We start from the raw sequence: 14,034 nt of genomic DNA, 5'->3' as shown, positions 1-14,034 counted from the left end.
AAACAAATGAATGTTTTCTTTAATTTTTATAATGCATTCTGAAACAAATTAATCCCACATTCACCCCGCTGTAAAAAAATTCCATAATATTCACTTTATCATATTTTCCTTCATCGCCAAAAAAAAATAAAAAAATAAAAAAAATTGGCATGTTAAAATTTATTAAAACTAATTAATCCCGCATTCACCGTATGGTAAAACTTCTACGTAATTTCACTTATATATTCCATTACCACTATTACTCACATTACATCAAGGTTTTCTGACGTTCGTTGAAAGACTTGGAGTGAATTTGTGGAGCAGCTATATTGGTATCAACAACATATTCAACGAAGAATTCTCACAATTGAAAGGTTAGTTAATTTTTTTTCCTTGAAAATTCTCATATTAAATTAGTTTAACGAAGTAGATTTTTTTTTTAAAATTAAGATTTTTTGTTAGCCAAATTAACCAATATTTCTGTCGTGAGCATGGTGGGCCTGGGGCACCCCCATCCTGCAATCGGCCAACCACCCACTCCCTCTGCACACCCTAAAGGCCCCCTCCCCAATCTCATCCACCCTGTCCCCTCGACCACCCCACCCTCACCTTCCCACCCCACCCCTTCCCCCCTACCCCTTGCCCCCCACGTCCTCCCCCTACCCCGCTTCCCCCCCATAGTAGCCCCACAACCCCATGCCTATCCCCCCCCCACCTTTTTCCCCTCACCTCCTGCCCCTCAACCCCCATCCCACCCCACCTTCCTATGCCCCCCACCACCCCTACTCATCCCCCCTATCCCCCATAGCCCACCCTCCCTAGCCCCCTACCACCCACAACCTCACCTCCCGCCCCTCAACCCCCATCCCACTCCACCCCCCTAACCCCCTCCCCCCCTCACCTCACCCATTAACACCTATCCCACCCCATCTCCCTACCCCCTACCCTCCACAGTCCCCTCACCCCTACCCCCTACCCATCCCCCCTACACTCATACCCAGCACCTTACCCCCCACCACACCCCTACGCAACCCCCCTACCCCCCTCAGCCTCCCCACCATACCCCCCTACCTGGCCCCCACCCGCCCCCTCTACCTTCCCCCTCCCCCCTCAGCCCTCCTACCCCAGCCACCTACCCCCTCCCACTCCCCCTCGGCCCCGTCACCCCACCCTCTTACCCCCTTCCCCCCTCCCCCCCCCTCGACCCCCCAACTCGGCCCCCTCCGCCCTCGGCCTTCCCACCCTACCCCCTTCCCTTCTGCACCGCCCACCTGCCCCCCAGCTGCTCCCCCTCCCTTCCCCCTCCCCCCTCGCCCCACCACCCCACCCTCCTACCTGACCCCCACACGCTTCCCTCAGCCCCCCCCTTCCCCCTCCCCCACCTGCCACCCCACCCTTCCCCCTCCCCCCTCCCCCCTCAGCCCCCCACCCGGGCCCCCCCTCCCCCCTCCCACCCCCCCTTCCACCACCTGTCCCCCCTCCCCCACCTGCCCTCTATCCCCCACCTCCCACCCTCCACCCCATCAGTCGAACACCCCAGGTGGGCCACTGGGGTGGCGCAGGGTGGGGCGCTGCCGCCCGACCCCGCACCACCCTAGCGGCCCTCCCAGGGTGGCCGTCCAATGGGGCAGAGGGCATATGGTGGGGAGGGCCGGTGGAGGAGGGGGAAGGGAGGAGGGGTGGGTGGGGGCCGGGCAGGGGGTAGGGTGGGGCGGGTAGGTGGGGGAGGGGGGGGGAAGGGAGGAGGGGCGGGTGGGGGCCGAGTAGGGGGTAGGGCGGGAGGTGCTGATGGGGGAGGGGGAAGGGAGGCGGGCGGGTAGGGGCCAAGGGGGTAGCGGGAAAGGAGGGGGGCGGGTGGGCGCCGAGGGGGGAGGGGGAAGGATGGCAGAGGGGGAAGGGAGGGGGCTAGGTATGGGGTAGGGTGGGTGGGCCAGGGGGGAGGGGGAAGGGGGGGGTTGCTGTGGGCCGGGTAGGGGGGTAGTGTGGGGGGACCGAGGGGGGATGGGGAAGGGAAGGGGGTGGGTAAGAGTCGGGTAGGGGGATAGGGTGGAGGGGCCGGGTAGCGGGGTAGGGTGGGGGGGGCGAGGGGGGAGGAGGAAGGGAGGGGCGCCGGGATGGGGCCAGGTAGGGGGTTGAGGTGGGGGGGTCGGGCAGGGGGTTGAGGTGGGGGTGCTAAGGGGGTGTGATGGGAGGGCCGGGTAGGGTGGTATGGGGGCCGAGCAAGGGGGTAGTGAGGGGGGCTTGGGTAGGGCAAGGGGGTAATGGGGTGGGGAGGGGAGGTCGTGTAGGGGGGTGGAGTGGGGGGGCCCGGGTAGGGGGTGTGGGGCGGGGGGCCGAGTAGGGGGGTTGGGGTAGGGGGGCCAAGGGGGGTAAGGGTGAAGGGAGGGGGTGCAGGTGTGGGCTGGGTAGGTGGGTAGGGATGGGGGCTCGGGTAGGGCAAGGGGGTAACAGGGTGGGGAGGGGAGGCCAGCTAGGGGGGGTGTAGTGGGGGGCCAAGGGGGGTAGGGGGTTGGGTAGCGGAGGTGGAGTGAGGGGGTTGGGTAGGGGGGCTGGGGTGGGGGGCCCAAGTGGGGTAGGGGGGAAGGGAGCAGGTGCGGGTAGGGGCCAGGTAGGGGGGTGAGGCTGGGGGCCGAGGGGGGTAGGGGGGAACGGACGTGGTGCGGGTGGGAACTATGTAGGGGGGTAGAGGGCTGGAGTGGGGGGGACCGAGGGGGGTAGGGGGGATAGGTAGGGGGCTAGGGGGGTGGAGTAGGGGGGGCCAGGTGGGCGGGTGGGGTAGGGGTGCCAAGGGGTAGGGGGTTGGGGGGGAAGGGAAGGGTGGGGGGGTAGGGAAGGGAGGTATGAGGGAGGGCCGACGGAGAGGGGGAGAGGGGGGTGGGAGAGAGCATCGAGGGAGAGGGGGGTGGCTATGAGGACCGAGGGAGAGGGGGTAGGGGTAGGTGGTAGGCAAGGGGGGGATAGGACGGAGGGCTAAGGGAGAGGGGGAGAGGCAGGATAGAGGGTGGGGGAGGCGGGTAGGAGGGATGGTTGAGCGGGGGTTGGGGGTAGGGGGAAGGGTGGAAGGGGGGTAAGGGTGGGATGGGTTGGTCGTCTGGTTGTGGGGACGGGTGGGTCGGTTTGGCGGGGGGGCACGAGAGGGGTAGGGGGAATGGGGGGAAGGGAGGTAAGGGTGGGCTGGGGTGGCCATCCAATTTCGGGGTGGGGTGGCTCGGTTGCAGGGGGAAGTGGGGATAGGTTGTAGGGGGTTGGAGGGTGGAGGAGAGGGGGTGGAGTGGAATGGGGGTTGGGGGGGGGTCATTGGGGGGGCCGAGGGGGGTAGGGTGGATGGGTGGAAGGGGTGTAAGGGTGGGCTAGGGTGGCCGTCCGATTTCGGGGTGGGGTGGCTCGGTTGCAAGGGGAAGTAGGGGTAGGCGGTAGGGGGTTGGGGGTTGGAGGGGAAGAGGGTGGAGTGGCATGGGGGTTGGGGGGAGGTCGGTGGGGGGGAAGAGGGTGGTGTGGCGGGTAGGTTGTAGGGGGTTGGTGCATGGGGGGGAAGTTGTTGAGGGATGGGGTAGCGTGGCGGTAAGGGGGAGAGGTGGAAGGGGGGTAAGGGTGGGGTTGGATGGTCATCCGATTGCAGGGTTGCATGGCGTGGGTTGGTTGGGGTGAAGAGGGGTAAGGGGGGGCATGGGGGTTATGGAGTGGGCAAATCGTCCGCCACTCCACGGATGGATGGGGTAGTGTCGGTGTGCTATTGTCATTTCTTAGTGTTAATATTTTTTTTAATTTCAATTATCTGATTATACAAATTAAAAATTTATGATATATTTTCATTGTGGTTTTAAGTTAATATGTTTTCATTATTTACTAATTTATGTGTTTTTGTTTTTCAAGAAAATGGAATCAAAGAAGATTTATGTGAATATGTCTAGACCAAAGACTCTTAAAGGTTCATCTTCAAAAAACATTGGTGAATGAACTCCACCTAAGATCATGGTTACAAATCTTTCAAGTGCCTAAAATGATAAGAAGATGATTTCAGACTCGAAGAATTCAAAAGAGATGAAATTCCCATCAAGGATTTGGTATGTAAAAGAAAGAGAAAGCCAAAATGTGAATATATCTCTATATATTGATACACTGAATGAAAATCGAATTTTTGAGCTGATGGGAAGAGTCATAGATATGTGTTCAGTACCAGACACTGAAGTTGTTTACATACTTACAAAAGCTCTCAAGTCACATGAAAGGATTAAATATCGATTAACATATTCATTGTATGACATGAGAGAGGTACCTACAAAGTTGTGTAAACAAATCGTAAATGAGATGAAACAAAACATGTAAGTATTGTTATTTATATTTGTATTTTTCTTTCTTGAAAATGTTTCGCTATATTTTTTTAATTTTGTTTTTATTGACCTATGATATTTTGTTTGGCAGAATTTTGTTGAAAGTTCTTCAATTAGGTTGGGAGGCATTCATTTCACAGAGCATGATATCATGAAAGTTGTCAGTAGTTTTTACTCAGTGTCAGAAGAAGATATCGAAAACAAGCAAAATGTAGTAATTGATGATGCTACAAAACTACATCCAAAGGATCAAAAATAAGGCCTCGAGTGGATAAATCTAACAAGGGTATACAAGTTACTTTTGACGGTGATGAAGTTGAAACTGACAGTGAAGCATATGGTGTCGTTACTGAAGATGACATTGGAACTGAGAAGAGCCATAAAAGACCAAAAGTAACAATGCCCAAGAATAAATCTATTGGGAATGTTATGACGAAGAAAAGTAAAGATGAAAGTTTTGTAGTAGTCATTACCAACAGTCAAGAACCTAGTGAAACTTCCAAAGAAAGTAGAGAAATAATTACACCAGGAGCTAATTTAGAGGATGGAATTATCATAACAAAACAAATTCCATTCAACAGAATTTGACAAAGAAAAACTTAATTGATGGTGGTTGTACATTTCAGCTTAATGTCAAAAAAACCTATAAGGCAAGTGAAGGACAATGTCAATATCGAGTCAGAAAGCCACACCATCTACATGTTCACAACTTGAAGACATTGATGAGGTACAATCCATATGCTCATGTGGTTAATTTTGTGCTTCTTGTTGATCCAGTTCAAGATCCCAACAAGGAAGCATTTGATAAGTAAAAATGATTTGAATACAATTATTAAGTTCTTCGAGGGAACCATTCTGTAGAAGCTCAAAGACAATTGATGGAGGAATATCCCAATAACCCACATTTTGAAACAATGAAATGTATCATTTATGCTAGTTTATCGGATACAGAAGCAAAGTTATTGACATGGGATCATAATTCAGATAATGAATATAGGATGTCTATGACTTTCATCCAAAGGGTTATATTTATTCATAGTGAATCTCAAGAAAAATTTGGTGGTGATAGGATAAATGTTACTGTAGATTTCCGAAGGGAATGTTGTATGGAAATAGGCTATCAAATTGAAGAGAAACCCAATTCAAAAGGTGGAAAACAAAACCTTCCTAATGATATATTCAGAGGTGTTGATAACATTTTCCAATTGGAATTTAGAGCTAGAGATGTTTGGATGTTGATTGATGAGATTTTTAGCATGTGGGAAAACATTGGCATTAAAATCCAGAAGGTCAAAAAGTCTAAGCCATTGATATGTGGCGGTAGTAAATCAGGTCCTGAATTGAAGCAGCTTCCAGAAGATATGACTATCACACCTTGGAGAACAATGCAAGGAGTGAAAGATGAAAAAATTATCAAAACAATATTATCTCGTGTGAAGTTAGGGGAATTATCATTGGAGGAAATGTCTAAGGAATTTCAAAAGTAATTTTGTTGAATTATTTTTATATTTATAGATTATAATTTTCTTTTAAATAAAACATGTTGTTCTTGGTAGTATTTGTTATACATATCATTATATTGACTTTTTTTTCTTTATCTATCCACTCACAAAGTTTACATGAAAATTCAAGTTCTACATCAACATTAAAAGATTTTTATCTTGCATTTAGAAAGGTATCTTGATTTACACATTCATTTTTATTCATATGTGTACTATTTTTAATTTATAACTTACACATATATTTTTTTATTTTATAAAAGATGAAGAAGTATGATAATGGAGTGCCAACTAGCTTCAGAACCTTTATTGAAAAAATAAAGATCGAAAGACTGAGGAAGCAACGTGTTAAGAATGTTGAAATTGATCCAACTCTTACTCATTTCATTTGGAATGGGCTAGACACTGTTTAATATCAAGTAATACAAGGCGAGTGTGAAGACATTGCTAAACTCATACCTAAGAGGGAGTATGCCCTAGTTATTGCAGATATTCCCCATGGTTTCAATATTCCAAAGACTGACTATGATAATGACCCTTATCAAGCTCTTAGTAAAGTGGTTGCAAAATTTGTAGAAGTCACGTCATCACCATTATGGAGATTTGTGACATTTCATTCAGACACACAATTGGCAATGATATTGTCAAGCTTCAAAGGGAAAAAAAATTCAAGGATGCATCTTACATGGTAAGACGTTTAAAATGTATATTTGATTAATGTTGAAAAATTCATTTATGTACAAGTTGATTGAACTTTTGCTATTTCATGTTACTAGCAAAAGTCAAATCTTCTTAACCGTGACAATCAAGTATTTATAAATGATTGTGAGTTCATTCATTTTGATTGTTGGGCAAAATATGATACCTATATGTCTATGATTTTTAATCGGGTAGACGCAAAGAGTCATAGCCAAATACTAACTTATGAAGCTGTTGTCAGAAAACTAACAAATGAAGACAAAGAAGCAAGAGAGATAGTTAACATTTATCAAAAACCACAATTATTGATTAACTATCTTATAGAGATATGTTCAAATGAAAGAGATTGGATTCTGGATTTATTTTCTGGCTCAAGTAAGTTTTATTATATAGAATTGAATTTCAATATGTTATTTTTTTAATTAATATGTCATTGTACTAATTTACTTCATTATTTCTTTTGTGCTTGATAATTAGGTACAACACTAGCATGCTGCCTTCAAAAAGGAAGAAATTGCATTGCAATTAAAAAACATCCATTACAGTGCAATTTAATTCAGCAAAGAATTAATGCTCTTCAATTTCTTTGAGATGCAATGCAAGAAATTGGGTTGAAGAAAGGGGACTTTAGTGAATCACGTGTGGCAAAAAAGGCAAAGGAACCTCAAGCACCATTACATGGGATGTTTGGAAAGGCATACATTGGAAGACTCGCAGACATCAAAGATCCATTAGAGGACGAAAATGAGCAAAAGGAAGCAAAAAATATTGTGGAAGAAGACAATGATGAAACTCTACAGGACGAAGAGTTTGGATTACGTGACATTGTTGATTAAATTTAAGTTATGCTGGAAGTCAAGCTCATTTTTTGTAACTACTAAGTAGTTGTACTTGCAATGTTTTGACTTTGACATTTTATGAAAAGAATATACACTCAATTAAGGTTATTATGCGTTCAATATTTGTAATATGTGATTTTCACATTAATTTTTAAGTTAATCATTATTTTTTGAAAAAAAAAGTGATTATTATTATTTTTTAGACACGAAATTTATAAAAAAAAAATATTATTTAACTATTTTTAGTTAAAATTTTTGTATAAAAAGTGTGATTTTCGCATGTCAATTGTAGCAAACAATTATCAAAACGTGTAGTTTTTTAATTATATTTATGTTAAAAATGGCTATTTTTATATCCATTGTTAAAAAATATTGTTTTTTAGGAACAATTATTTCTTGTGGATTAAAAAATTAATTAATGATGTATAAATATGTAGAATATCGAAAATTCAAAATATCGACCTTCTTCTTTAAATATGAGAAACAATAAAAACCTCACTACAAAAAAATTAAAATTAAAATAAAAACAAGAAAATATGAAGAAAAAGACCACTTAAAAAATTATTAAATTTACAAAATAATTACTTACATTTCATACATTAGAAAAAAACAAAAAAAACAAACCTTTAAAAAAAAGGGCCTGGTGTAGAATTACCACGTTTTTAAATTAGCATAGAAAACACTACCATTATAAAACGCAATGTACATAAAAAAAAATTATAGTGCCAAAAACTAAGCTCTAGAAAACACATGTGTTTTGCATCACCCATTTTCAAAATTAGGTCACTTCTTTGCTATCTCTACAAAACAAGTAACAATATGGGTTCATGTTTCAAAGTTTACATTGTTTGATATACAAATGTACATAACAGTAAATAAAGTAGTAGAGATAACGCAACAATAAAGTATACACATGGACAACAATATTAATTTGGAGTTTACCGACAACCATTGGGCTACGTCTTCGTGAGCTCTCGTTAATTCAACCAAGCTCTCTGAGATTATGGTATTAGTCTTATTTATAAGCTCTTGGCCCAACTCCTGTTGTTTTTACACAAAAACAGTGGGTTTAGACACCATTTAATCCCCTGGCTCTTGAAGCTCTAGCTCTTGTCTCTGGCTCTTGGCTCCAGATCTTTGGCTCTTGGTTCTGGCTCTTGGCTCTGACTCTAGCTCTTTGGCTCTAGTTTTGGCTCTTGGATTTGACTTTGCCTCTTTGGCTCTGGCTCTTTGGCTCTTTGGCTCTTCACCTCTTTGGCTCTTCGCTCTGGCTTCTTTCTACTTTCTGCAACTTGCACACTCTCTCGCTTTCCACTTCAACTTCAAGTGACCCCAAAGGCTCCCTCAGCTGCTCTCCATAGTAGTTCTTCAGCTCTCTCTCTCTCTGCTCTCTCAGCTCTCTACTACTACTACTTTCAGCATTTAGTGACAAACAACAATTTAGCCACTGTCAACAACTCAGCAGCCCTTCTATCTTTGACATCCATGGCTTTTAAGCCAAAATGGTGCTATTGATTCATTTCCCTCTCGGGATCTTCATCTTCCTGCCATAGTCTACTCGAATACCTTCTTTGAGCATTAGCAATCATTGTTAAATGCTCTTAGGGATGAATGCCACCTATGTTGTAATGAAAGGGTGCATCGGCACTTGAGATATTTCTAAAATAGTCGTTTTGTGTTAACACAGGAAAACACTATAATACACAGAAAAGCTTGTAGGTAACACTATTCCCAGAATTCAAATTTTCATAAATGTGCTTTATTTTCCTATCGAGTCCGCTTGTGAGTCGCTATTGCATGTCGCAATGCATACTCCATAGTTTTCCTCTCTGTATTTTTAAAATACGTCAAAACACGGAAAATAACGCAAATATGGCTTTGGGTGGATTTGAAATGTTATATATTTTCATTCTGGAACCATTTCGAGTCCGGTTTACATCACATTGTGCTTCCCCTTTGTATTTCGCTTAATAAGAGAGATATACGAAAATGCATTAAAATTGCCTTTCGGTGGATTTTAAAATATATAAAGCCTGGTTCATATCATCATTAGGTCTGGCCATCGCATCACATATATACATATATATGTGGCCCCACTCCATTGTAATGTGTCGATGTGATATTATGATGCGACTTGTCGCAATCACAAATCGCTCATGCTCTGAGCCTGTGTAGCGCTCCATTATGGTCACCGATTGCAATATCGCTCCATTGCAATCGCCGATCATGATCGCAATAACCATATATTGTGCTCTGATATCCTCTAATGGTCACTGCTAATTGCAATTGCCAATCCAATCTGGACCATTGATCGGCAAGATCCGACGACCCCTATGCAACTAGTGTTCATGCCTCTGATAGCCTTGTTTGCATGGTTTTCTTCATGTTTTTAAGGCTCGATAGTGTAATCTAATATTTCTAAAGGTCCTCCTTTTGTGCTAGTTTTGACCTTTCATGAGGATTTTTAGAAGACTTCAAGGTTTAGAGGATTTTTTTTAGGACCCATTTGAAAGGGGTTTTTCCTCTTTTTCCTTTGAAAAAGGGAAGCTTCATTTTATGATAGTTTCCCCATATGAAGTCAATTTTCGCCCATTTAAGTTGTGTTGGATTCAAAATGGAGGGATATCTGCAATGAGACTATTTCTGAGAGCAACCTGTGACTTTCATGTTCCTCTGATTTACCAAGGATTTGTGCCATTTCGCACCTTTTACCTCTTACATGAAGTCTTTTATACTTAGAGGTTTTTCCAAGATCCATTTTTGGATCAATCAAACTCTGAGCATCCACACTGAGTCCAACCTGTAAAATGACTGAGAAACTACATGATATAGGCCTCAAAACAACTAATCCTTGCCTTAGGGGTCAAATCCATGAGAGGAGGAGCAATTGCACAAAATACTGAATTGATAGCTAAAGACTAGGGTGGTTAAACTGAATCATCCCTAATATGAAGCAAACTAATTCATTACATGCCACTTAGGCCATTCATCTGATGTATCTACCCTAGGTAACAAAGAAACACTTTAATTACATCATCATTATGAATTAAATTAGTGAAAAATCAAAATTCGACAGGCGAAAAGTATTTTCTGAGAGAAACAATGAAAAATTTGGCTGCTTATTAAATGCGCAGCGCTAGTGTCAAATGCGTAGTGCCTGAAAGAAGTGGCATCACCATCTTCAGGGTGAGTTTTGACTGCCTTGTTGGTGTCCAAATCTAGCTCAGGATAGCTCATTGGAAATATTATCCTATCTAGTTTCCAAAAATGCCCCTAGTTTACAAATTGAGGTTGATTTTCCCTTCCAAAACTGCAATCTCCCAAGACTGCTCAAACGCATAGTCTGTGGCTCAGAAAATAGGCAGAAACATGATTTTTAGGTGGTTTTTTGCCTTTTCCACCTAGTAGTTTTGACTTTCAAATCTGGAAACGTGGTTTTCTTGAGTGTAAATGGTCTTCTGAATCCAATGGTGGTGGCCATTCCTCCAAAATATTCCCCAAAATGGTGTGCAACAACCTAGGCGCTGCGCGTTTGACCAGGGGACCAACTTTTTCTTGAGTGGATTTGATCTTGGAACACTGAATAGATAATGACATTTGTGTCCACATGGATGCAAGCTCATCGTTCTCATCTTCATCACTTTCACTCTGCACATTTCTCTACAATGGTAAATTCATTTGGGAATCATCAGCAAAATTAGGTTCCAACACCATACCCTCTACAGCCTTTACAAGTCTCTCCATTTTAATCTCAACTGATTTCTCCATATTCCTTCAATATTATAATAGTAGATACAACATATATTGCAAAAAGGAGGCCAAACTCCATGTAAAAGTTTAGTGAGCTGAGAAGAAATATATAAATTTTTCATTTTCATATTTTGTCATCAACATATAACCCAAGATTCATACTTATAAATCTCCAAGTAATTCCTCTCTAGAACCATGAGACCAGCAGCTATAAACCTTTCACCAGCAATATCACTGTCAGTGATGTATAGTGCCCTCTGCACAGATTCATGGATATCTCTTTCAATCAAAGCAGAACGAGCTTGCCATATGTTGAGATGAGGATTAGCGCAACATCAATAGACCTAAAATGCTATGTTCTCTCCTTCTCTATCACAATCTAGCCACAAAACCAGCCACTAACAACTCCTATCTTCCTCTTGATCATTCAATACATGAACTGCTGCACAGGGAGATATTTGAGTCAATCATTCATTTGGTCATATCTTCTGAACCAGGATCTGGTTTTGGGAGTGTGATATACTGTTGGAAATTTTTTTCCTAGCTTCTTCTGATGAATATTCTTATGACATGTTTTGCATTTAAGATCATGTGCAAAAAATCTCTAAAAACTAGACATAATAAGAACCCATTTTGATCCCTGGTGACAGGCTGCGAAAACTGGAACTAACAACATAATTGCTAAAACTTTTGATCCACTACTGGAGCATAGAGGATGATGCTTTCATGATAGACCAGATGCCTCTACAGATTGAGGTCGAAGATATCTATTTTATTACCAGTCTCTCCCAAAGAGGGGAGGTCATGCATTCAATAGGCAGGATGAGAGGTAGTCTTTCGATGGAAGACTATGTCCATATATACTGTCCTAGACATCCACAGAATATTGGAAGTCAAATTCCAATCAAACATGTGGAAAGTTTATCCTTGAGGATTTTTCTATTTACCATTGCATGGGTAAATGGGTCAGCTTCCCTACATCAGGTGTCATGAGTATCTATGAGCTTGGTAGTGGAATGTCTTACCACAGTATTTGACTGGTGCATGCCTCTTCTGACTAACATGAAGAGTCAATTGACCTCTATACAAAAGGGCCAAATTAATATTTTGGATATGGAACCATCTTGTGTTCATTATTCTTCGAGAAGGTACCTGGGCTACATCCCAAAGTATCAACATCCATCAGCAGCCCTAGAGATCCATGAATGGGTATATGGGTAGACTTGATGAAGCGCCTTGCGGGTGGTGACATGCCCATAACAACTTTTGATGATGAACTTTTCACCTATTGGGATGAACAGATCATCACAGTGGATGACTACCCATATGCCAGCATGGATTTTCGAGGAGATCCAGACTTAGTGTTACCACCAAATGGGGCATGGGGAGACATAAGTAACAATTTTTTAAGTTTTTGCGATTTTTTTGCGATTTTTTAATAAGAATTAACTTAGAAACTATTTTTGATGAGACAAAATACTGACAAAATATAATGACCATGTTCTAGATGTGGGTCTAGTGAGACTTGATGGATTTCTTAGGCACAGGCATTGCGGAAGAGGGACCAAAGAGGCAGCAATAGAGATAGAGAGAGTCCTTTATGTTATTCAAAGAAACTTGGTGAGACTAACTCAGCAGGTACCTATGACAGTTGTAGAGGATCCGCCTGAGGAGATGCAGCGTTGCGTGGTAAGGGTGCCATGGGACTAGGTCTGGATACTTCGACGTGTAGCCAACACTGTGGTTAAATTTTTAGCCGCTTATCCTAAGTTGGGTCGATAGATAGATATATGTATGATTGGACATGATTATGGGCATAAGCCCAAATTTTGAGGGCATCTTGTCCCAATTTTGTATATTATTTTTCGAACACTCCATCTATATAGGCGATTTTATGATATATATACAGATTCGATTTTTTTTTATGTTATTTAACTTGATGAATGATTAATGTGCCAATATAATGCTTGATTGTTGCAACACTCTCACTCTAAAAATTGGCAATATAAATAAGGATCGTGAACCCGATAACTGTTATTTAGTTGCGACACCACCAGTTGTGAGTCTAGATAAACTACCAATGAACCAATCCTATAAGATATTTCTTCAGATAATAAATTAAGAATGGCATTATATTCAGCAATGTTGTTCGAAGCAGGGCCAATACATACTCCCCTCGACACCATCAACTAGCCAGATGGATAATAAATCACCCAAGCCATAGAAGCAAGATTCCGATTGTGCCAACTTGCACCATCAATTAATCCGAAATATATCAAATCATCCATCAACACCTACCAAAGCAGATCAAAAAGTGTCGATATCACAAAATTCTAGACAAATATGTACAAAGATACAATATATACAAACAAGCAATTGCTCGGCCAAAGCTTAAGCGAAATACTTCTTACGGTAGAGCCCATTTCTGAGCTCCACCAGCTTGTTCCCTTCACAATCAATTAATTCATAAGCCCCCTTTTCCAAAACACGTTTGACTATAAAGGGACCATACCACATAAATTTAAACTTGCATGCCCCCAGGGCGTCTTTGTCTTGGTCATAGACTAAGACAAGGTCACCTTAAAAGAAAAATCTAGGATAGACATCTTTATCATTGAGTTTTAATCTTCTTCTTATGGGCTTCGTTTATTATGGTTGCATCTCGACGCTGTTCATCAAGATGTTCCAGATGAATGAGGCATTCTTCAAGACTAGATGTCTCTGGAAGAAGTTCTACAGCTAGTTTAAGGGATGAAATTTCACATTCGATAGGGAAGATAGATTCCAACCCGTAAACTAGCTAAAAAGGAGTAAAACGAGTGGTAGTCTTAACTGAGGTTCGATATGCCCAAAGTGCCAGGTACAACATGATGTGCCAATTGGATCAAGCTTTATCAATTGTCCTTTGAAAGATAGTCTTAAGGGACTTATTCATGG

The sequence above is a fragment of the Pinus tabuliformis genome, chromosome 2_2, assembly GCF_031772625.1.
Source record: "Pinus tabuliformis cultivar Carrire ecotype Pingquan chromosome 2_2, CPIR1, whole genome shotgun sequence".
Classification (NCBI taxonomy): domain Eukaryota; kingdom Viridiplantae; phylum Streptophyta; class Pinopsida; order Pinales; family Pinaceae; genus Pinus; species Pinus tabuliformis.
The sequence above is the reverse complement of the archived record's forward strand: the minus strand, read 5'-3'. Positions refer to the sequence as shown.